Here is a 25,601-nt window from a genome sequence, read left to right on the forward strand (position 1 = left end):
GACACAAAAATTGCCAATGTGTTTGTCAAATAGAACAAGTTTACTTACATCCTCCGAGGGACAATGCAATGCGTTTCGCAGGTTTGATCCCGCTTCATCAGACAATAACAACGGAGCAATAGCAGATGTGGTCAGGTGCCTGGCTCTTCTACTGACCACATCTGCTATTACTTTGTTGTTATTGCCTGATGAAGCGGGATCAAACCTGTGAAACGCGTTGCATTGTCCCCCGAAGTTTTAAACTTTTTAGATACTTTTATCCTGTTCCTCTGTAGCCATGCTATGCTGTATCAAGTCCACCCCTGGTGGAGGGGTGTTACCCCCTTTTTTCCTCATCTACGGAGAGCGCCTTCTTAATCCTGAGTGGGGTCAGGTCTAATCTCCCCACCTGCCTATATAGTGGTTGCCTTTTAACCCTTATTACTCTATCATACTTCATTTCAATCACCAGTACATATTACACTATATTTGGCTCTTGGTGTCCCTACTTTGCATTGTGTTTCTTGTTCAATTAACCTCCCTGGCGGTTAATTTTTTTTGCCAAATAGGCAAAAATCCTTTTTTTTTTAATTTTTTTTTTTTTTGCTTCATGTAAAGCTACCAGAGTGGTAGCTACATGAAACACCACTACAGGGCGCATGTGTCCCTCTAGTGCGATCGTCGCCGGCATCAATAGCAAACAGGGGAACGCGTATATAACGCGCTCCCCTGTTTGACTTCTCCTGTCGCCATGGCGACGATCGGAATGACGTCATGGACGTCAGCCGACGTCCTGACGTCAGACGCCTCCGATCCAGCCCATAGCGCTGCCCGGAACTCATTGGTCCGGGCAGCGCAGGGCTCTGGCGGGGGGGCTTTTCTGCCGCTGTGTGCGGGCGATCAAGCTATACGCGCGGCTAGCAAAGTGCTAGCTGCGCGTACAGCACTTTAAATGGCCCAAATCGCCCCACCAGGGGCTGAGATATCTTCCTGCGTGGCATAGCCCGAGCTCAGCTCGGGCTTACCGCCAGGAAGGTTAAACCGGAAACACATTTGCAAATCGCGGTAAAACCACAACATTTTGTGCTGCAAAATCATGACCGCAATTTGCACTTCAAATGTTAACCGGCCCTTACAAAGGACTACCACAAATCGCTAGCCATTGCAATAGCGCTTTGTAGTAGGTCCCAGCCCTAAGTGGTGATTTTCTTTCTTGAATTTATCTGAGCACGTAAGAAAAAAAATTACAAAAAATGTTCCTACAGCTCAGAGCAGCTACGCTGATCAGCCACAGAATGGTACATTATGTGCTTTTATTTGCTTGAAAAGCTACGGTTTGTGTTACAAATTGCCCGGTCTCGTTTTTCTGCCTCTCCCCTCCTACGTCGCATTGCTTGCACGCAAAGCGTTTTGCCCGGCTGTGGTTAGGCTGAGTGGAGGTGCTTTGATAGGAGATTGAAGTTGAAATCTGGAAGCCTGAGATAAGATCTATAACTCTTACTCTTTTTTTCCGAAACTTTGTCTTGAAGCGTGATCAAGAAGAGAGATGATGGTTGGGAGCAGGGAAGCCAAGCCGAGACAAGCAGGCCCTGCGAGTTACTGGCTCGTGAAGGAAAGCGATACGCCACCATGTTTCCTTTTCTTGTAATGAGATATTTTGTAACGGTAAGCAATCCGTCACATTCTTTTTCTTTGGCTTGCGCTGACAAAGAACAACACTTGTCTGTCTTGGTAGGAGAGCAGAGATGAAACCAAGGGCTTGACGGAGCCAGCATACTGTAAGGGGGGGGGGGGGAACCTATGGTGACCTCGATGTTCAGCAAAGCATGGAAAGCCATGCTTAGAACTCAGCTTCCTACCAGTGGCATAGCTAGTCATTATAGGGCCCTATAGCAATTTTTTTGTGGGTCCTAGGGTTGAGCTGAAATTTTCGAAATTTCGCGTTACTATAATTACGCATGCGAAATTTGCTATTACGATGCGAAATTATGGTAGCGTAATTGGCATTAAAATCGTAATTGAAAATACCGTAAGCGTAATTTTCAACGCGTAATTTCGCGTTTCGTTCATAACGTAATTTCGCGTTAAACCATAACGTAATTTCGCGTTAAACCATCCCGTAATTTCACATTTCTTCAGAAGCGAATCAGCGGTAGTCAGACGAACGCTAACAAATTTTCGCATATAAACGCTATTTCGCGTTAAATAATGTAAAAACTAAGCATGCACAGTTCAAGGGTGTAAACTACGCTTACAAACAATTGCATGCAAGGCAAACGTAATTTCGCGATACCCACCGTAACGCGAAAACGTCGCGAAAATTAACGCTTACAGTAATATGAACTATCGCGAAATTACGTTATGTAACTACGCTTACAAACGATTGCATGCAAGGCAAACGTAATTTCGCGATACCCACTGTAATGCGAAAATTACGCGAAAATTACGCTTACGCGGAATTTCACGAAATCCTTCTTCATTACGATTATGTACTTACGGCCATAATCGTAATTACACTAATTACGCGAAATTTCGACAAAATCGTAATTAAGTCATTACGCTCATCTCTAGTGGGTCCATCATATCTAGGAACTCTTGAGCAATGCTACCTGCCCCTACCCTATGAATATGAGTTGATTGGTCAATTTACATTCTCATGCAAGGCGCACTGTGTACAGTCCATGAGAACTGAGACAAAGTAAGATGGTGGAGCAATAAATCAAAGTTAAAAGTGAACACATTAAGTACCATCTGGGCCCCCTCGTCTCCAGGACCCCATAGCAGTTGCTATGTCTGCTATGACTATTGCTAAGCCTCTGTGGCCTTCATGGCTGGAATTTTACAAAGGCCATATTGGCTGTGGCCTAGGGTGGCTGTTACCCAAGGGAGGGAAAGTGGGGACAAGGAGGGGAGGGGGGAATTACTCGGTAAAGTGCTGCAGGAGAAATCAGTGCTATATAAATACATAAGGCTCAACACACATCATACAATCTTGGTTGTTCAATCTTACCACTTTCATGTAGTATAAGAGCTTATCCAATCAATCATTCAAGGTATTTTCAATCTGTTGGCCATTATACTACATAGATTTGGTAAATCTGTACAACCAAGATTGTATGGTGTGTGTTGAGCCTAACAATTTGTTAGGAGGACATTAGACTATGACTATGGTAGGATTGGATTGTGAGCTCCTCTGAGGACAGTCAGTGACATGACTATGTACTCTGTAAAGTGCTGCAGGAGATGTCAGTGCTATATAAATACATAATAATAATATGGTAGGGCATTACATTATGACTAGGGTAGGATTAGATCTGAGTGTCACATTTTTTTCTGATCAACCTTTACAAAAAAAGGAATTGAGTTTATTTATTGAGTTCTCAATAATCTATTTTCATAACCGTCGAAAAACACTTGTGGCACATTGGTCAGGTTTTTTTCAAATGTTACAATCAATCAAGAAAATTTAAATTCTTGAATTAAAAGGAAATATTATTATTATTTAGTATTTATATAGCGCTGACATCTTCCGCAGCGCTGTACAGAGTACATATATTATCTTGTTCCTATACTGTCCATCAGAGGGGCTCACAAACTACTAATCCCTACAATAGTCACATGTCTATGTATGTATTGTATGCATCATTGTCTAGGGACAATTTAGGGGGAAGCCAATTAACTGTGTGCCTGGAGGAAACTCACACAGACACAGGGAAAACATACAGACTCCTTGCAGATAGTGAACTGGCTGGGATTGGAACCGGGGACCCAGCGGTGCAAGGCAAGAGTGCAAACCACTATGTCATCATGCTGCCCAATCGTATAACAATTGTATGGCATTGGCTATCTTTACACACACACACACGCACACACAAACAAACACACACACACACACGCACACACGCACGCACGCACGCACACACACACACACACACACACACACATATACACACACATATACACACACGCGCACACATACACACACACACAGATCACAGATACACCACACAGACACACACACACACACGCATACATACATACACACATACACATATACACACACACACATACTCCCACACACACATACATACACACACACACGTACATACACACACACATGCATACACACACACACACAGACACATACACACACACACACACACACACACACACACACACAGACACACACACATTTATACAGGCACACACACACACACACACACATATGCACACGCACACACACAGACACATGCATACACACAGAGACACATACATACACACACAGACACATACATACACACACAGACACATACATACACACACAGACACATACATACACACACAGACACACAAACTCACCACACAGACACACAGACACACACCACACAGACACACACCACACACACAGATACACCACACAGACACACACACATGCACACAAACACACACACACAAACACACACACACACACACACACCACACAGACACACCACACAGATACACCACACAGATACACCACACAGACACACATTCACACACACACACACACACACACACACACACATACACCACACAGACACACCACACAGACACACACACACGCACACACAGATACACCACACGCACGCACGCACGCACGCACGCACGCACACACACACACACACACACACACACACACATAGAAACATTCACATACACACACATATACACATACACACACATATACACATACACACACATATACACATACACACACATATACACATACACACACATATATACACATACACACACACTTATGCAGTTTGCATACAGTGTGTCATAGTAGTTAGTAACTGCATCGCTCTGTTTATCGGAGGTTTCCCATGAGTGCTGGAAGGCTTTTATCTGCACTTGTACAGTATATGCTGCATGTGCTGACTGCTGACAATACCAGGCTACAGAACATCATTCTGCTGAGGAGTGAAGCTACATAAGCCAGAATACACAGGAGAAATGGAATGCTGAGGTGAAGACCGACCAGCACCATAGATCACCAGGAAAAGCTGTATTAATGGGGGATGGCCTGTCTGCGGACAACTACCAGCATGCTCAGTGGCATGCACAACAAATATACTCAAAGTTTAACTTCACTTGTGGTATAAATCCTTATCAGTGATCGTTATGTCCCCGACTCCCCAGCAGATACCCAGCAAGTGCTTCAGATATTTTATCTCAACTATTCAATACCTGCAAAGCCTGTGACAGAGCTCTGGTGCTGTGTTTAGAGGGATCCTTAAAGAGAACCTGTACTGAGTAAAATTATTTAAAATAAACACATGAGGTAACTTCAAATGAACATTACATAGTTACCTTGCCATCAGTTCCTCTCAGATGCTCCCCATTTTCTTCTGACAATGATCCCTTCCAGTTCTGACAACATTTTGTCAGAACTGAAATATATCAGTTGCTGCCAGTTATATATCAGTTGCTGTCAGTTACAGCTGAGAGGAGAACTGATGTGTCCATGTTTCCCTATGGCTCAAGTGGGCGATGTTACAGTTTAACTGCGTGCTGACCAGGAAGCTGTTATGGGGTAATAGCCATTTTCAAAATGGAGGACGGAGAATTCTATTGATCACAGTGGACAAACAGGACGCAGGAGAGGAAAAATAGATTGAGGAGTAGACTACACAGGAGGCAAGTATGACTTGTGTATGTTTATTTTGACTTTTAATTTTCAGTATAGGTTTTCTTTAAAGGACCACTATTGCGAAAAAGTGTTAAACTTAATACAGTATTTTTCTTCCAGAGTAAAATGAGCTATACATTACATTTCTCCAACATTGCTGTCACTAACATCTCCTCATGGGGATTCTCAGCATGGCCTTTATTCTGAATCTTTATAAACATACTCCCTGCAAAGAATTTATACAAATATGCCAGCCAGCCTCCCTGCTCGCTACACACTTTTTTGGGCAACTGCCATTCACGAAGTGCTTTTGAAAATAAATAAAACAATGATGATCCCCCATGAGAAGATGAGCTGGTCCAAAACCCGTCGGCTCTGTCAGATTTCTACAGCCTATTGTAAGTCACAGCAAGATATGAGAAAAGTAATTTATAGCACATTTTACTCTGGGAGAAATGTACTTCTTATTTGTATATGTTCACATGTACTTTAAATTTTATGATTTTCACAATAGTGATCCTTTAAGTCTAAAAAAAAAATATCAGTTTTACTCACCTGGGGCTTCTACCAGCCCCTTGCAGCTGTCCCATGCGGACGCAGTCACAATTGGATTCTCCCGTACCCGCCGCCAACTAGTGTTGTTTTCGTCTGACAGGCGCACTGCACCTGCGCAGGTTTGGCCGCACGTTTCCCACTACATGTTCCCGTCCGCAGTAGTGCCCTGCGCAGGCGCAGGACGCTATTGCCAATGGGAACGCATAGAAGGCTATGCGTAGCCAGGCCTGTCGGGTCTGTAGGCGAAGTGAAAGTAGCTGGCAGCGGGGGTGGGGGACAGGAGGATCCGAATGTGACTGTGAGCAGCAGGCAGTTTTGAGAGTTTGAGAGACATTTCACACCCAACAACTAAACTAGTCTCTACTGCAGCTGATGGCCCTGTTTGCACATTCATTCCAATCACACCTAATTTACCTAATCCTAAGCCAAAGTGAATTAAATGATTAACAACAGTTTAAAAATAGAAACAGTAAACATAAACTTACCTCCTACAGTAGTGAGGTTAAAGAGAATCTGTACTGTCCGATTTGTACAATAAAAAACATACCAATCGAGTCACTGTGATCTCCTGGATCCCGCTTTGCCGTTTCCGCCGCTCCCCGCTGTGATCCTGGCTTTTAATCGCCAGTTTTAGGCATTGTTTACAAACAAAAAACATGGCCGCTAACCAGGAAGTGATGTATGTATATATATATATATATATATATATATATATATATATATACTAGCTGACGTATATATATATATATATATATATATATATATATATACTAGCTGACGGCCCGGCGATGCCCGGGTATGTATTTGGTTGGTGTCGGCTCCCCCATTTTTCTAACCCTAACACACAATTACTCAATTACTCAATGACCTAGTTTGTAAGCTTTATAGTGTTTGGCATCAATAATTTGCATTGAAATGAAACAAATCTGATGGGCTGTGGCTCCACCTTCTTTTCTGAATTTAAACCCCAGTCACCAATGACCAAATGTACCCAGGTGCAAGAAAGGGAGCAATTAAATATTCCCCTTGAAAAGCAATAAATAAATTTGGATTGGCTTTTGTAGGCTCCACCCTATTTTATGAATATTAATCTCAGTCATCCAGTGACCAACTGTCCAAAGTTTGAGAACCCTACCATTAACAGTGTAAGAATGGCTGCAGTTTAAATTTTTCCAGTGAAATTTGTATTTTTCTCCGCTCACTGATGACCCAGCGTTGCTCGGGTATGTATTTGGCTGGTGTTGGCTGCGCCCACTTTTTCTAACCCTAACAGACAATTACTTAATTACTCAATGACCAAGTGTGTGAGCTTTGCAGTCTTTGGCATCAATAACTTGCATTAAAATGAAACAAATCTGATTGGCTGTTTGTGGCTTCACCCACTTTGCTGAATTTGAACTCCAGTCACCCAATGACTAACTGTACCCGGTTTGGGGCTTGTGCCACTAACAGTGCAAGAATGGCAGCAATTAAATATTCTCCTTGAAAATCAATAGGTGAATTTTGATTGGCTGTTGTAGGCTCCACCCACTTTTATGAATATTAATCCCAGTCACCCAGTGACCAACTGTGCAAAGTTTGAGAACCCTACCATTAACAGTGTAAGAATGGCTGCTGTTTAAATTTTCCCAGTGAAATTTGTATTTGTCTCCGCCCACTGATGACCTAGCATTGCCCGCTTATGTATTTGGCTGGTGTTGGCTGCGCCCAATTTTACTAACCCTAACACACAATTACTCAATTACTCAATGACCAAGTTTGCGAGCCCTGTGGTCTTTGGCATCAATAATTTGCATTGAAATGAATCAATTATGTTTGGCTGTTTGTGGCTCCACCCCCTTTCCTGAATTTTAACCCCAGTCACCAAATGACTAACTGTACCCGGTTTGGGGTTTGTGCCATTAACAGTGCAAGAATGGCAGCAATGACATTTTCCCCTTGAAAAGCAATAGGTGAATTTTGATTGGCTGTTGTAGGCCCAGTGACCAACTGTGCAAAGTTTGAGAACTCTGCCATTAACAGTGTAAAAATGGCTGCTGTTTAAGTTTTTCAGTGAAATTTGTATTTGTCTTCCGCCCACTTTTTGGTTATGGGAATAAAAAGTATCCTCTATGTTATTCCAGGTTATGTACTATGTGTGTGCAGAATTTCATTCAAATCCATTCAGCCTTTTTTGCGGGATCGAGTAACAAACATCCAAACATCCGAACGTTCCCATTTATAATATTAGTAGGATATATATATATGTATATATACATATATATATATATAATTTTACAGTATACTACAAGTCTTTATTACATAGCGAACTTTCTGCACTCCAGTCAGGAAGTCTCACAGTTCCTCAGCATGGGCGGCACCCTCCCCCTCAGACAAGCTGAAATTGAGAGCAGAGACCTGTCTGAGTGGGATAAACAAAGCACACACACAGAGCCGGGAGGGGGCGTGCATAATTTCTCCCTATCACAGCAGAGGCAGTTCATTCCTCTTTGGGTCGACAAAGCTTGACAAAGAAAAGAAGATTAGATATATTACAGAGACAGTGCAACTAGAAAAGGCTGCAGTAATCCAGACCACTTTAGAACAGGTATAGGAACTTATAGGATAGAAGAAATAAGGCTGAAAATTTTGTTACAGAGTCTCTTTAAGAACTGTCATTTTATTGATCCGATTGAACAAAACTCTCACAGATTGCAACGCGTTTCTCGGTTCTAGGTTTTGGCTTCTTCAGGTATGTAGAGTCTCCAATAAGCTGCAGATGAGCCTAGTCCCTCAGTTTCAGTCTTATTGTAACGATCGGTGTAACACAGAGAGGATCTGATTACCGGCGATCTTCAGTATCACCGAGAATGCAGATATATACCAGATTATTGATGATCTGCAGTATCACCGATAATCAGATATATTTCTAACCTCTGGACACCTGAGTGATAAGAGTGTTTTGGTACAACAGTAATATTTTGAGGATCGTACCTGGAAGACAGGTGCAAGAGCAGATAGGAATACTGCTCGGCAACTGGTTCCTTCCGTAGTCTGGACTCTCCACGGGGAGGAGTCAGACTGACAGTGGGAAGGACAGAGCATGAGTGACACCAATGGAGAAGTGTCACTGACAGATCTGCGAGCTATCTCCTAACAGGAGAGATAGTTCTCGAGGTCGGACAAGTCAGGTCGTAAACACACGGACAGATAAGGTACAGAGACAGGAGGCAGGTGCAGAATCCAGAGACTAGCCGAGATTTGGCAACAGAGTATCAGAATGATAAAGGTACAAAATCAGAGATCAGAAGAATGGTCAGGAAAGCAGAAGGTCATAACAAATAATCAACAATGCCTAAGCTAAGGTGTGAGTTCCTTGGCCGTCAACACCTTGGAAACTGATCTAGAACAGTGTTTCTCAATATTTTATTAGTATGTACCCCTTTTAAAACCCTGTACTCGCCAAGTACCCCCTAGCATAGTAAACATTATCGCAAGTACCCCTAGACAAATGTATGCATGTATCATATTACATGATAATTGGTTCTAAACAATTTCCAAGCATTTACTATTGCTTTTATTTAGCTAAAATACTAATTTGGTGTTGTTTGAATGGGATTTATCATTTTCTAAAACTCTAAATTTGTTATTCTTGGTGAAGTATAGCAAGTCTGAGTACCCCTTGGAACCATCAGAAGTACCCCCTGGGGTACGCGTACCGCACGTTGAGAACCTAGGATCTAGAATATAATACAGATAATAACAGACTTCCTAGACTAAGGTGTGAGATCCTTGGCAATCGACACCTTGGAAACTGTCTAATAACACAGATACTGACAAGGTCTGAGTGCTACCACGTAGTGATCGCAACGCCAGACACCAGAGAAATGACCAGCATCCAGTATATATACACCAGCGCTCACTAGCGCCTCCCCTAAGTGCCAGACCAATGGAAGTTGCTGAAATTGTCAGCTGACCGGCTTGGTCAGCTGACTCCCTTCTGACTGTCATAAAGGCCGCGCACGCGCGTCCTCCTGAGCCAGTGTGGACTATCAGTCCCAGCCACACCAGACATTTGTTTTAATGTGTCAGCCTGTTCGAGCGTGGGGGCAGCCGCACCGCCAACCGAGCATGCGGCGGTTTCCCCGCGCTCAGCCACTGTGTCAGTAGTAGGCCTATGCGTACCGACTGCCTCGTCGGACGTGGACTCCGCCGCCCTGACCGCTGGGCATTCGGCAGTTTCTCCGCGTTCCGTCCCGCTAGTGGATGCGTGCCTAAACACTCCAGATGCCATGCTAGACGCGGAATCAGCCGCCTCACTCTGAGTATTTGCGGCGGCTCTTCCGCGTTTTCTCACAGTACCCCCCCCTCCCCCCCCTGAGGAGTGGACTTCGGACAACTCCTACCGGGTTTCTCAGGACACAAAGCGTGGAATTCCTTTCTCAATTTATCCGCGTGCATGCGACATTTAGGTACCCATGTTCTTTCCTCTATACCATACCCTTTCCAGTGAACTAGATACTGTACTGAGTTCTGTACCAACCGTGAGTCTAAAATCTTTTCTACTTCGTACTCAGGTTGGTCATCTACCATCACAGGAGGAGGAGGAGTGGCACCCACATGGACTGCTGGCTTAAGCAGGGACACATGAAAAGATCTAACCTCACGCATGCTGGCAGGAAGATCAATGGCATAAGAAACATTGTTGATCTTCCTGGTAACTGGAAAAAGGACCCACAAACCTGGGACCCAACTTGGGCGAGGGTTGTTTCAGGGCGAAATGACGGGTGGACACCCAGACCAAATCTCCTGGTTGGAACTTCCACTCTAATGAACGTCTCTTGTCAGCTTGACCTTTCTGACTTTGAAAAGCTTTTTCCAAATTATTCTTTACAATCCCCCAATTATCCTTAAATGATTTTTGCCATGCCTCCCGAGCTGGAAACGGAGTGGAAGCTACTGGCAATGGGGAGAACTTGGGCAACTTCCAAGTAACCACCTGAAATGGCGAAAACCCAGAGGAAGAGCTTTTCAAATTATTGTGCGCAAATTCTGCGAATGGCAAGAACTTGACCCAATCATTTTGCGCATCCGCAAACATAACATATTAAAAATTGTTCCAATGACTGATTCACTCGCTCAATCTGACCATTGGTCTGTGGGTGGTAGCCCGATGAAAATGACAGTTCCATGCCCATTTGACGACAAAATGCCCTCCAAAATCTGGAAATAAATTGGACTCCCCGATCTGACACTATGTTTTCCGAAATACCATGTAGTCGGAAAACGTGGATGATGAAAAGATCGGCCAGTTCCTGGGCCGAGGGGAGTCCTTTCAAGGGCACAAAATGGGCCATTTTACTGAAACGGTCAACTACCACCCAAATGACCGACATGCCCTCAGACTTCGGAAGTTCCCCCACAAAATCCATGGACAAGTGGGTCCACGGTTCACTCGGGGTGGGCAAAGGCTGCAACGTTCCCACAGGTGCCAGGCGGGAGGGTTTACTTTTTGCACATACTGCACACTCTCTTACATACTCCTTGAAGTCTGTTGCCAATGACGGCCACCAAGCACACCTAGCGACTAGGTCCTGTGTTCTGGAGGCCCCAGGATGTTCAGCATTCTTGTGCGAGTGGAACATCTGCAATATTGGAAGGCGAAAAGGCAGTGGCACAAACATAACCCCCTGAGGCTTTACCTCAGGAACATCCTGTTGGAAAGGGCTTAAAGTTTCCTTCCAATCTTTGTAAGTTTTTGTGGCTGCCAACACAACTTTCTGTGGAATAATAGTCTCAGGATCTGAGGGCTGTGCTGTCTCTGGCTCAAAGCATTTGGACAGGGCGTCTGCCTTAACGTTTTTACTACCAGGAGTGTACGTAATTATAAACCTAAATCTCGAGAAAAACAATGACCATCGAGCCTGACGGGGGCTCAATCTCTTAGCCCCCTCAATGTATTCCAAATGTTTGTGATCTGTGTAAACCGTAATAGTATGTTCTGCCCCTTCTAGCCAATGACGCCACTCTTCAAAGGCCAATTTAATGGCTAGAAGTTCCTTGTTACCTATATCGTGGTTTTTCTCTGCTGGTGAAAACCTACGAGAGAAATAAGCGCACGGGTGCAATCTGCCCTGTAACCCAGAGCGCTGAGACAGCACAGCCCCTACTCCAACCTCTGAGGCGTCTACCTCAACAATGAAGGGAAAAGAGGTGTCTACGTGTATCAGAATGGGTGCAGAGCAAAACAACTTTTTCAAAGTGGAGAAAGCAACTCGAGCCTCAGGGGACCAGTGGTTAGTATCTGCCCCTTTTTTAGTGAGACTGGTAAGGGGTGCTATGACTGTGGAGTACCCCTTTATGAACCTTCTATAGTAATTAGCAAATCCCAAAAATCTCTGAAGGGACTTCAGGCCCACTGGCTGGGGCCACTCCAACACAGCAGAGACCTTAGCAGGGTCCATAGAAAGACCCGAGGTGGAAATTATGTACCCCAAAAAGGTGACAGAAGTTTTCTGAAAAATGCATTTCTCCAGTTTGGCGTAAAGCATGTTCAGTCTTAGTTTGTTCAGCACAAACTTGACGTGAGTTCTGTGCTCGGAAAGGTTGTCTGAGAAAATAAGTATATCATCTAGATATACTAGAACAAATTTACCCAACACCTCCCTGAATGCCTCATTGATTAGTTCTTGGAAGACGGCCGGGGCGTTACACAACCCGAAGGGCATCACCAGATACTCGTAATGCCCGTTGGGTGTGTTAAAGGCCGTCTTCCATTCATCGCCCTTTCTGATTCGCACCAGGTTGTATGCACCCCGTAAATCCAATTTCGAGAAGATCTTAGCGTTTGTGACCTGCGTGAATAAATCATCTATCAAGGGTAATGGATAGCGATTTTTTACTGTAATCTTATTCAGACCCCGGTAATCAATGCATGGCCGAAGGCCTCCGTCTTTTTTCTCAACAAAAAAGAAACCTGCTCCGGCAGGTGACCGGGAAGGGTGAATGAATCCTTTGACTAAGTTTTCACGGATGTACTCTTGCATGGCCACCTTTTCTGGCCCAGACAAATTGTAGAGATGACCTCTAGGGGGCATACAACCTGAACTTAGATCAATGGGGCAATCGAAAGGGCGATGTGGAGGTAACTGATCAGCAGCTTTGGGACAAAATACATCAGAAAACTCGGAATATTGTTCTGGTACTCCTTCCACCCGAATCCCGGTCTGACCCAAGGTCACCTTCACTAAACAATGCTGGAAACAATGGGCTGACCAGTTTGTTAGCTGACCCATGGCCCAATTAAACTGATGGGAGTGAAGGTGTAGCCATGGCATGCCAAGGATGACTGTGGAGGTAGACATGTGTAATACAAAAAACTGTAATTTTTCCCTATGCAGTACCCCTATAGTGACTTTCACCTCTGGTGTCTGAGACAGAGGATGGTTACGTTGCAGGGGGGAGTCATCCACTGCTGTAACCTGGATGGGTGGTTTTACCGGGGTAAGTGGGATACCCAATCTCTTAGCAAATTCGTAATCCATGAAATTAGCTGCTGAGCTGGAATCTACGAAAGCCTCAGAGACTTCAGATTTATTCTCCCATGTAATCGTACAAGGAAGAAGTAACCGTTTATCCTCTAGGGGTAAGAGTCGTGCGCCTAGGGTATTACCCCCAACTACTCCTAGGCAGTAGCGTTTCCCGACTTTTTAGGGCAATTCCGCACTCTATGACCCCCCTCTGCACAATAAAGACACAACTGTTCCGAAATCCTGCGTCTCCGCTCCACTTGAGACAATCTGGACCGGCCAATCTGCATTGGCACGGGTGGAGGTGAGGCGGGAGGAGATGGAGTCACGGGAGGCGCAGCGTAGGACACCATTTTAATGTTGTTTCTACCCTGGGTCTGTTTTTGATATCGTAATCTGCGATCAATCCTAATGGCCGATGAAATGGCCTCATCGATAGTTCTAGGTTCGGGCTGACTTCACATAAGATCTAAGACCTCATCTGATAACCCTGATAAAAAACAATCTAATAGGGCATAGGTGTCCCACCTGGCTGAAACTGACCACCTCCTAAATTCCGCAGCATAATCCTCGACCGGACTCTTGCCTTGACGTAACATCTTGAGCTTCCGCTCAGAAGTCGAGGCAATGTCTGGATCGTTGTAAATTATTGCCATGGCTTTAAAAAATTCATCTACCGAGGTTAAAGCTAAATCTCCGGCGGGCAGACTGTATGCCCAAGTTTGGGAATCGCCTGATAACAAGGTCTTAATAAATGTGACCCTTTGGGCCATAGTTCCTGAAGATCTAGGTCTCAACTCAAAGTATGATAACACTCTACTTCTGAAATTTCGAAAGTCAGATCTGTGACCAGAAAATTTCTCAGGTACAGGCATACGTATGTCTGTGCTAGGAGGGGATCGCACCTCATTCACAGCCGTCTGGAGGGTTTGTAAAGAACCGGACAAGGCGTCAATCATCGTCTTGTGACTACCCAGCACTTGGTTGATGTTATCCACCGAAGTGGCAAGTGTGCCCAGACGGTCAGTGTGTGCGTCCATTTGTTTTTTGGGTCTGGCGTTCTGTAACGATCGGTGTAACACAGAGAGGATCTGATTACCGGCGATCTGCAGTATCACCGAGAATGCAGATATATACCAGATTATTGATGATCTGCAGTATCACCGATAATCAAATATATCTCTAACCTCTGGACACCTGAGTGATAAGAGTGTTTTGGTACAACAGTAATACTTTGAGGATCGCACCTGGAAGACAGGTGCAAGAGCAGATAGGAATACTGCTCGGCAACTGGTTCCTTCCGTAGTCTGGACTCTCCACGGGGAGGAGTCAGACTGACAGTGGGAAGGACAGAGCGTGAGTAACACCAATGGAGAAGTGTCACTGACAGATCTGCGAGCTATCTCCTAACAGGAGAGATAGTTCTCGAGGTCGGACAAGTCAGGTCGTAAACACACCAGTGCTGGGCCGAAATTATGCATTAGCGTAATTACGCATCGTAATTCACTACAAATGCACCGTAAGCGTTACGTGTAAGGTTACGGTATTACACGTAATTAATTACGCGTAGACCGTAGGTTACGTTATTACGCGTAACAAATTACGCGTAAGACAGTAAACTCCCATTGAAATTACACAGTCTGCCGTAATCGCGTAATATTACGCTCCCGTATAATATAAAAAAGCCGCCGACTTTAAGGGTTAATAGCAAAGCCCCCTTAAATGCTAAGAGCCTCAAATTTGGAGAATATATTAAGGAGATCAGGAGGAATAAGAGGAAAAAATTTTTTTTTTCAAAAAGACCTTATAGTTTTTGAGAAAATCGATGTTAAAGTTTCAAAGGAAAAATATATACATTTAAAAACCCGCCGACTTTAACGGTTAATAGCAAAGCCTGCTTAAAATTTAGGAACACCAAATTCACAGGGTATATTAAGGGGATCAGTGGGAATAAGAGGAAAATTTTTTTTTCAAAAAGACCTTATAGTTTTTGAGAAAATCGATTTTTAAGTTTCAAGGGCAAAAATGTCTTTTAAATGCGGAAAATGTCAGGTTTTTTGCACAGGTAACAATAGTGTTTTATTTTCATAGATTCCCCCAAGTGGGAAGAGTTTTACTTACGTCGTTCTGAGTGTGGGAAATATTAAAAAAAACGACGTGGGGTCCCCCCTCCCAGACCTCTTTAACCCCTTGTCCCCCATGCAGACTGGGATAGCCAGAATGCGGAGCACCAGCCGCGTGGGGCTCCGCACCCTGACTATACCAGCCCGCATGGTCCATGGATTGGGGGGTCTCGGAAGGGGAGGGGCAGCCAAGCTTTCCCCTCCCCCTCCGAGCCCTTGTCCAATCCAAGGACAAGGGGCTCTTCTCCACCTCCGATGGGCGGTGGAGATGGAGGCCGCGATTTCCTGGGGGGGGGGTTCATGGTGGCATCTGGGAGTCCCCTTTAAAAAGGGGTCCCCCAGATGCCCACCCCCCCTCCCAGGAGAAATGAGTATAGAGGTACTTGTACCCCTTACCCATTTCCTTTAAGAGTTAAAAGTAAATAAACACACAAACACATAGAAAAAGTATTTTAATTGAACAAAAAACAACCACGAAAAAAGTCCTTTAATATTCTTAATTAACCATTAATACTAACCTGTCCCTTTAAAAGCCAGTTCCCACGCAATATCCTCGGAAATATACTAATCAGTTACAATGTAACAAAGTTGTTTCAATGTAACAACTTTGTTACTTTGTAACTCCACCGCACCCGACGTCACTCGCCGCTCACCCGCCGGCCGCCGCATACACGCTAAGTCCCCGCCGGCTCCCGCCGTCCACTCCGCCCACACCTGTCACCCATATACATGCTGGCACCCATGGGTGCCAGCATGTTTATAGGTGACATGTGGGAGAGGCGGGGAGGGCAGCGAGAGCCGGCGGGACTTAGCGTCCTTCACCCGACAGAGCTCTGAGCTATATAGCTCAGAGCTCTCTAAGCATCTTTGTATTTGGGCTCCAAGGAGCCCCATTGGTCCTTAGCAGACCAATGGGGTTCCTTCTGATTTAAAGGAACCCCATTGGTCTGCTACGGACCAATGGGGCTCCTTGGAGCCCAAATACAAAGATGCTTTAGAGAGCTCTGAGCTATATAGCTCAGAGCTCTGTGGTCCGTGCAGGACGCTAAGTCCCGCCGGCTCTCGCTGCCCTCCCCGCCTCTCCCACATGTCACCTATATACATGCTGGCACCCATGGGTGCCAGCATGTATATGGGTGACAGGTGTGGGCGGAGTGGACGGCGGGAGCCGGCGGGGACTTAGCGTGTATGCGGCGGCCGGCGGGTGAGCGGCGAGTGACGTCGGGTGCGGTGGAGTTACAAAGTAACAAAGTTGTTACATTGTAACAACTTTGTTACATTGTAACTGATTAGTATATTTCCGAGGATATTGCGTGGGAACTGGCTTTTAAAGGGACAGGTAAGTATTAATGGTTAATTAAGAATATTAAAGGACTTTTTTCGTGGTTATGTTTTTTGTTCAATTAAAATACTTTTTCTATGTGTTTGTGTGTTTATTTACTTTTAACTCTTAAAGGAAATGGGTAAGGGGTACAAGTACCTCTATACTCATTTCTCCTGGGAGGGGGGGTGGGCATCTAGGGGACCCCTTTTTAAAGGGGACTCCCAGATGCCACCATGAACCCCCCCCCCCAGGAAATCGCGGCCTCCACCTCCACCGCCCATCGGAGGTGGAGAAGAGCCCCTTGTCCTTGGATTGGACAAGGGCTCGGAGGGGGAGGGGAAAGCTTGGCTGCCCCTCCCCTTCCGAGACCCCCCAATCCATGGACCATGCGGGCTGGTATAGTCAGGGTGCGTAGCCCCACGCGGCCGGTGCTCCGCATTCTGGCTATCCCAGTCTGCATGGGGGACAAGGGGTTAAAGAGGTCTGGGAGGGGGGACCCCACGTCGTTTTTTTTTAATATTTCCCACACTCAGAACAAAGTAAGTAAAACTCTTCACACTTGGGGGAATCTATAAAAATAAAACACTATTGTTACCTGTGCAAAAAACCTGACATTTTCCGCATTTAAAAGACATTTTTGCCCTTGAAACTTAAAAATCGATTTTCTCAAAAACTATAAGGTCTTTTTGAAAAAAAATTTTTTCCTCTTATTCCCACTGATCCCCTTAATATATACGCTGTGAATTTGGTGTTCCTAAATTTTAAGCAGGCTTTGCTATTAACCGTTAAAGTCTGCGGGTTTTTAAATGTATATATTTTTCCTTTGAAACTTTAACATCGATTTTCTCAAAAACTATAAGGTCTTTTTGAAAAAAAAATTTTTCCTCTTATTCCTTCTGATCTCCTTAATATATTCTCCAAATTTGAGGCTCTTAGCCATTAAGGGGGCTTTGCTATTAACCCTTAAAGTCGGCGGCTACCTAACATTGATCCATGCGTCAACTTTTCCGCTTGGCAGCATGACCGCATTAATTGCTAGTAGGAATTTACGCGTAAGCCAATAACGTAACAACCTGAATTACGGTATTCTTACGTGTAATTGCGTAAGGGCTATGCGTAATTACAGACATGTACCGTAAATGAATGTCTACACCGTAAGCGTAATTCCGTAATGCGTAATAGCGTAAAATTACGCGTAATGATCCGTAAGCGTAGTTTTTTCCATTACGCCCAGCACTGAAACACACGGACAGATAAGGTACAGAGACAGGAGGCAGGTGCAGAATCCAGAGACTAGCCGAGATTTGGCGACAGAGTATCAGAATGATAAAGGTACAAAATCAGAGATCAGAAGAATGGTCAGGAAAGCAGAAGGTCATAACAAATAATCAACAATGCCTAAGCTAAGGTGTGAGTTCCTTGGCCGTCAACACCTTGGAAACTGATCTAGAATATAATACAGATAATAAAAGACTTCCTAGACTAAGGTGTTAGATCCTTGGCCATCGACACCTTGGAAACTGTCTAATAACACAGATACTGACAAGGCCTGAGTGCTACCACGTAGTGATCGCAACACCAGACACTAGAGAAACGACCAGCATCCAGTATATATACACCAGCGCTCACTAGCGCCTCCCCTAATTGCCGGACCAATGGAAGTTGCTGAAATTGTCAGCTGACCGGCTTGGTCAGCTGACTCCCTTCTGACTGTCATAAAGGCCCCGCCTCTCTGCGCACGCGCGTGTCCTCCTCAGCCATTGTGGACTATCAGTCCCAGCCACACCAGACATGTGTTGTAATGTGTCAGCCTGTTCGAGCGCGGGGGCAGCCGCACCGCCAACCGAGCATGCGGCAGTTTCCCCATGCTCAGCCACTGTGTCAGTAATAGGCCTATGCGTACCGACTGCCGCGTCGGACGCGTACTCCGCCGCCCTGACCGCTGGGCATGCGGCGGTTTCTCCGCGTTCCGTCCCGCTAGTGGATGCGTGCCTAAACACTCCAGATGCCATGCTAGACGCGGAATCAGCCGCCTCACTCTGAGTATTTGCGGCGGCTCTTCCGCGTTTTCTCACACTTATGCTGAAATTGATCTGGAATCGGCCTTGTGACGTCGCATCCGCGGCCTCGCCGGCCTGACACTGCCCCTTAATGCGTAATGTGCCCTCGGAGCCCAGTGCACTTTATATTACCGATCCTTGTCTGCTGCTTGTCCGCCACTCTCTGATCGCACTCCTTGCTCCATACTCGCGCCCCACATGGTTGCCGGCGTACGCGGGTGCATGTGTGACATCACATCACACACGTGCCCTGTTACTGGGGCGTGTGTATGGAGCTAAAGACTGCGCCTGAAGTTAGTGGAGGACATGTGGCGGCCACGCACAGGTAATGTATAATGCACTGGGGGGCACAGTACACACTAGGGGGGCAGTGTCGGGGGTTGCATCGTGTTCCTCGCTCATCCCGATATCACTCGCAGATACCGCCATGCACCCAATCGAGCAAGCCAACCCAACATCTTGCATCATGTCTGTCCGATTAATGCAACCAATTTCGGCCCTAAATTGGTCGCATTGTCAATCAGGCATGTATTTTGGAGGCACCGATAGAATAATCGATCGATTATAATAATCGAATCGGATGGTCGATCGACTGCCAAGTCGCCTGATGTATGGCCATCTTAAGATTGACGGATGGATGGACAGATGGACGGACAGACAAGGCTGATGCACACCTAGAGTGCTAACACTTTCAAAAGCGCTTGGCTAATGTTTCTCTATGGGATAGATCACACCAGAGTAATGTGATTTCTCCCAAAACGCAAACACGAGTCCTGCAGAATTTCTAAGGCAATTCAGCCTCAATATTAAGTATAGGAAAGAGGAAAATTGCTCTGAAAAGCGCTAGATCAGTGAATTTCCAAGCGTTTTTGAAATAAAACCAGTACACTTGCAGCTGTGTTCTGTACATAAAGAAATGCTACACAAAAATGTTCCAAAAATCGCCAGGTATAAATAGAAAATCACTAGGCACATGCCTAGAATGGCTTAGAAAAATCAATTCCTGAGGCCCTGTTCACATTATAGGCGTTGTTATAAAATTTTACGCGCAGGCGATTTTCAAAATAGAGAGTTCATATCAGAGTGGTTCGTTTGCAATCCGCTTTGAAAAGCGGTGCTTGGGCCATTTTTGAGGCGATTTGTCTCAATGGAAGGTAAAGAAAAAACGCGAAACGCTCACAAAATCGCTTTGGCAAGCGATTGCATGAGCATTTATATTTAAATACATTGTATTTATTTTCTCCGGATTTTGTTCCGGATCAAAAGACCGCGCTTACAAAAACGCCCACTAAAACGAGCGAATGCGCAGAAAATCGCCAGAAAACGCTTTAAAAAACACGGGGAAAAAAAGCCCACCGCGGACGGACATGGCAACCGAACACAAGGCCTAAAAGCGTTGAGCGTCTGCGATTACGCTAGCGCTTCTAAGTGTGCACCGGCCCACAGACAGACAGGTAGATATACAGACAGATATATAGATTGGGATGTAACGTGAAATTTACACTTGCCTTTTCACACAGTCTATATATTTTTTCATTGACTTCGCTCCCTTCAGCACATAATTATGTTACAGCGAGCAGATATGCCAGGCAGTTAAATACCAGGAAATGAAATCCATCTGTTCATAAAAAGTAGATTATGTGGAACATGTGCCAAATCAGCTGGCACAGAGTAAATGAACACCACAGAAGTGGCCACTGGGGTCCGCACACCAGATTGTATCCCCTCCGGCTGACAAGCCCCGCCTCAGGAAGGGGATCCATCACCCTCCTCCCCCCTCAGGTAATACCGGGTAATGAAGCAGCTCTTCCCATTACACCTGCATTAGTGAGGAGGAGGATGTTCTTTAATCCTCAGAGTCAGAAGAACAGAATCTGAGTCGGCGTGTCTGAAACGTGCAGCGCAGTAAAACCGCCTCCTCTGGGACCCCGGAGAGCGCGCTGTAATTGGAAGGAATGGCTCGGATAGGAATGTACATGATGTGTTGTGATCCTAATGACTGGTGGAAACTACATTTGATGTAATTCTAATGTTTGGCGTTCCCTTAGTAATCCTTTGGGTGACGTTCTATTAAATTAAAAGACAGGAAAAGGGGATGCAATGCTCCCAACACAAAAATAAAAGTGTGAGGGCGTGGCCGCGAGGGACGAGCTCTGGAATAGGCTCTGGTAGTTTCGCAAGATTTTTCTTATACTTATAATTTAGTCGGCGAGAATATCACAAATCATTTTTTGCAAAACTGCCACATTTGATAGCACATTAGCTTCTACTTTTATTTATGAGGAATAATCCACAGGCTGCCCCCGTCGCCCTCCACTGTGCCGTTCCTGCGTTGGGACTCCCGAAAGCTGTCGACAAGCCCTTGTCGGGTTCGGCTTTCTCTGCCAAAGCCCAAACGGGTCCGCGTTATTGTGCAGGTGCATTGCAACCACGCCCCCCGTTTAAGTACGGGAGTGCAGCCGCAATGTTCCAGGGGGTCCCAGCATCCAGAAGGGTCTGGAGAAGGTAAGTATCAATCTGATAGTTTGTCCAGCAACTATGTTATCAGTTAAGATGGCCACACATCAGGCGACTTGGTGGCTGATCAACCATCCGATTCGATTATTATAATTATAATAAATGAAAATTGGTGCCTGATTGACGATTGAACATGGTGCAAGATGTTGGGCCAACATGCTCGATCGGGTAACGGTGTGCGATATCGGGAAGAGCGGCAAACGCAATGAAACCCCAACACTCTCCTCCTTAGTGCGAAATGTGCCCCCCTGGTATATGAATACTTTACCTGTCGAGTCAGCCGCTATCTCTGTCTTCTTCCTCGCTTACATGCACCCCTCATGGTTGCGGACGGATTGCATGTGGGCGGTTGTATGACGTAACATACGCACCTACCTATCCGCCGGCAACCACGAGGGATGTGCGTATGTGAGGAGGAGGACAGAGCAGCAGACACCAAAAGGTAAAGTATTCACGCAGGGGGAAGTAGGGGGGGGGGGGGGTTCGAGCGCTGAGGGGGTGAAAAGGTGGAGTCACTAGGCAGATTACCAAAAGATTTTTTGCTGAAATTGATTGGAAATCGGCCTGCCTTTTATGGTGCTCAACTGATCTCCTTCGGAATAGGTTCAATCACAGAGAGATCTGTCTCTTGGTTGATCTGCCCATACATCATCCTGTCCTACAGTCCTTCCTCTTCCCCGTCGCAATTTAAGTGAAATTTTTCAAAGAATGGCTAAAGAGACCATTGGAAAAATAAGAGGAATGGTGCAAAAATCACCTACTTTGCCCCTTCAGGTAAGCTCACCATAAGTTGAAAGCTTGGAGTCTAAAGGACCGATCTTCATACAGATTAAAGCTGACTTCCAATATAAATAAAATAAAACCCACACTATCAGCTTAGCAAATGTCTAAAAACTGACCAATTGTGCAATCAAATGCAGGTTTTGTTGATTAGCCAAACCCCTTTCTGAAAAACTGCCATGGCAGTTTTCTGCCTTTGCAAAGACTGCTAAGAGATTGTGTCATTTGTGGGTGCGAGGAGCCTTATAGTGTGGCCAGGGCCGGATTTCTACTTTTCAGAGCCCTAGGCCAACTTTTAACACCCCCCCCCCCCCCCACACACACACACACACACAAAAAATAAATTATGCTACTGCCTTTCATCCCTGTTTCCATGAAGCCCATACATGTATCGATTTCCTGGAAGAATTAATCAGTAATCAAATCTGCAGGGTGTAATGATCCGCTCAGCTGTCTGCACAGGCAGACAGCTGTTTGACCATTCCTTAAGTCTGTCATTTATTCTGTCTCTGTGCTCTCTCTCTTTAGGGGCTATCTTGTCCTGCATTGCTTCCCCACGTACAATTCCATCTGGCATCTGTGGTAGTTCAGAGGGATTGTTCCTCTGTTCTCCACAGCTCCTTCTGCCAGCAGAAATCCACCTCTACAGATGCACCGCAGCTGGGTTCTCTCAGATTATACGTTTGTGGAGGATTTCCGCTGTGTCAGCGCTCATCCTGTGCGCTGACCACGGAAATAATTCCACAATTGTTACACAGGGGGTTGATTTCGCAAATTATTTCTTTTAGAATGCTTTTTGATCAATTTTGACCTAAAAATGATTGAAAGTATTGATCAAACTAGATTAAATATTTAACATTAACTGGCCTGATGTCGCAGTTTGTCTGCGGCGCAAAGCGCTGCACTGGATAGAACAGTGTAATGCTACGGTTCAATCAATTTCTAATTGATGTCCTGCTGGAATTTATTAAAAATCTTTGTACTGTGTGTGGTAGGAATCAATTCCACTCTGATTTGATCTGATGATCAGAGTAAAATCGATTGTTCTGGCATATTTCAGGATCATCTGTCAGGACTGTGTGAATTCTCACTTCCTCCTGTGTCTAGCGTTTTTGAGTAGTTATGTCAGTACAAGATGCAGCAGTGGTACAGGCGCTCCAGTGGCAATGAAGAAAGCTGGACACAGGAGAAGGTGAAGGAGTTGCACCAGTGTGAAAGGTGTGCTGCATCCACACACTTACCACAGGCTTGGGGGTAGGACACATACACTTGTAGGGGAGACTGGTTAGGAGTCATCAACGATACTGCCATCCGCACCCAATCGGGCTCTTTCGACTATTACGATTTTTCCAGCATGACAGATTGGTAGTTTCAGCTGGAAATCAATGGAAACCTTCAATTGGGTGACTGACCATGTTGTGGCATCAATCTAAGCCAGATTCAATCATTATGATTGAATTGGCAGGGATATTGATGCAAAAAAAAAAAACAAGTAATGTGTTTAGACATCTCAATCATACAGTCAAGCAAGCTGAGACAGACAGAGCAGTCAGTAGCAGCCCTCATCACCAGCAAGTCAGTCACCTTATCTAAATTGCACCTGAGTGCAGACAGCCATTGTTTATTTTTTCTCCCTCTGTCCCCATATCACTCACCCCAGCTGATGTTTGTGTGGAAATCTCCAAATTGTGGAAGCCAGTTTGATCGGAGGGAGGACAAAGTTTACATTTGTTTCTCACCCGGCAGTAGAGAAATTTATATGTGAAGCATGCAGCCCGGAGACAGAGGGGGGCGGGGTGGGAGAACTTGTGACAGCCAGGAACACAGAGCCGTACCCTGCAAGATCATCTCTGTACTGCCGCTGCTCTGGTCCTCTCCTTCATCACTTCAATGGTCTGGCAGGGAAGTCAGATGGGACTGCGTGAGGCATGCAGTGGAGGACACTCAGCTAGCCGCTACTAAGCTGGTTTGTGTACACTGGCTGCCTCCCGGGCATGATCTCTTCCTGCTTCCTGTGTCCCACCGGGATCTTTTATCCCCCAACTACCGCTGCCACCACATGTCACATGTCAGACCCGGCCATCCAGCTCGCCCCCGGCTGCCGCCCGCTGCTGTCTAAACTTTTTGCAGGGTGGACTGGGTCTGGCTACCGTCACTGCAGAGTGTGGTTGCTGGCAGAGGAGGAGAGTGCAGGCTGCCTGCAGCTGGAGGCTTTAATGATAGCGCGGTCCAGGCCGTCCAGCGCTTTGATTGAGCTGGTTCCTCACACTTTGCTACCCGACAGCCGCCCTAAACAAGACTCATTTTCTGGCGCCCTAGGCCAGTGCCTAGGCTGGCCTTGCCAGAAATCCGGCCCTGAGTGTGGCCTGAGGAGTACTCTGCTTCTACTTGTCCCACTGAGTCAACCTATCACAGAGAGGTACTCTGTTTCTGTCTGTACCACTGAGCCAGTCTATCTCATCTGTGGGTAGGAGGAGCCTCACAGTGTGGCCTGAGGATTACACTGCTTCTACCTGTGCTAATGAGCCAGCCTTTACCATCAGGAGCAGCCTCTTAGTGTGGCCTGAGGGGGACTCTGCTTTTCTCTGTGCCACTGATCCAACCTATTTCCTCCATGGATGGGAGGAGCCTCATCGTGTGGCCGGAGGGGTCATATGCTTCCACCTGTGCCACTGAGCCAGCCTATCTCATCTGAAAGTGGGAGGAGCCTCATAGTGTGGCCTGAGGGAAACTCTGGCTTCTACCTTTGCCACTGAGCCAGCTATGCTTCTACCTTTGCCACTGAGCCAGCCTATCTCATCTGTGGGTAGGAGGCGCCTCATAGTGTGGCCTGAGGAGTAATATGCTTCCACCTGTGCCATTGAGCTAGCCTATATCATCTGTAGGCGGGAGGAGCCTTTAGTGTGGCCTGAGGGGTATTCTGCTTCTACCTGTGCCACTGAGCCAGCCTATCACAGAAAGTAGTGCAGCGCCACCCACAGAATTTTGCATTCCAGAGCCACCACATTACTTCCCTACTGCTTAATGTACTAGTCACTAGTCAGGGGAGGGGGGCGGGGAGTAGTTACAGTAAGTGGCATTCTG

General features: G+C 45.7%; 1 long non-coding RNA gene across 1 annotated transcript in view; it reads right to left on the minus strand.

Annotated features, from left to right (window-relative positions):
- LOC137522386 (uncharacterized) overlaps positions 1 to 24,552 on the minus strand; it is a 67,811-nt gene extending 43,259 nt beyond the window's left edge. The window contains exon 1 of the long non-coding RNA XR_011022278.1: positions 24,173 to 24,552. This is a non-coding gene — a long non-coding RNA (uncharacterized lncRNA). The remainder of the gene's footprint in view (positions 1 to 24,172) is intronic.
- Positions 24,553 to 25,601: the final 1,049 nt, after the last annotated feature.

The sequence above is a fragment of the Hyperolius riggenbachi genome, chromosome 6, assembly GCF_040937935.1.
Source record: "Hyperolius riggenbachi isolate aHypRig1 chromosome 6, aHypRig1.pri, whole genome shotgun sequence".
NCBI lineage: Eukaryota > Metazoa > Chordata > Amphibia > Anura > Hyperoliidae > Hyperolius > Hyperolius riggenbachi.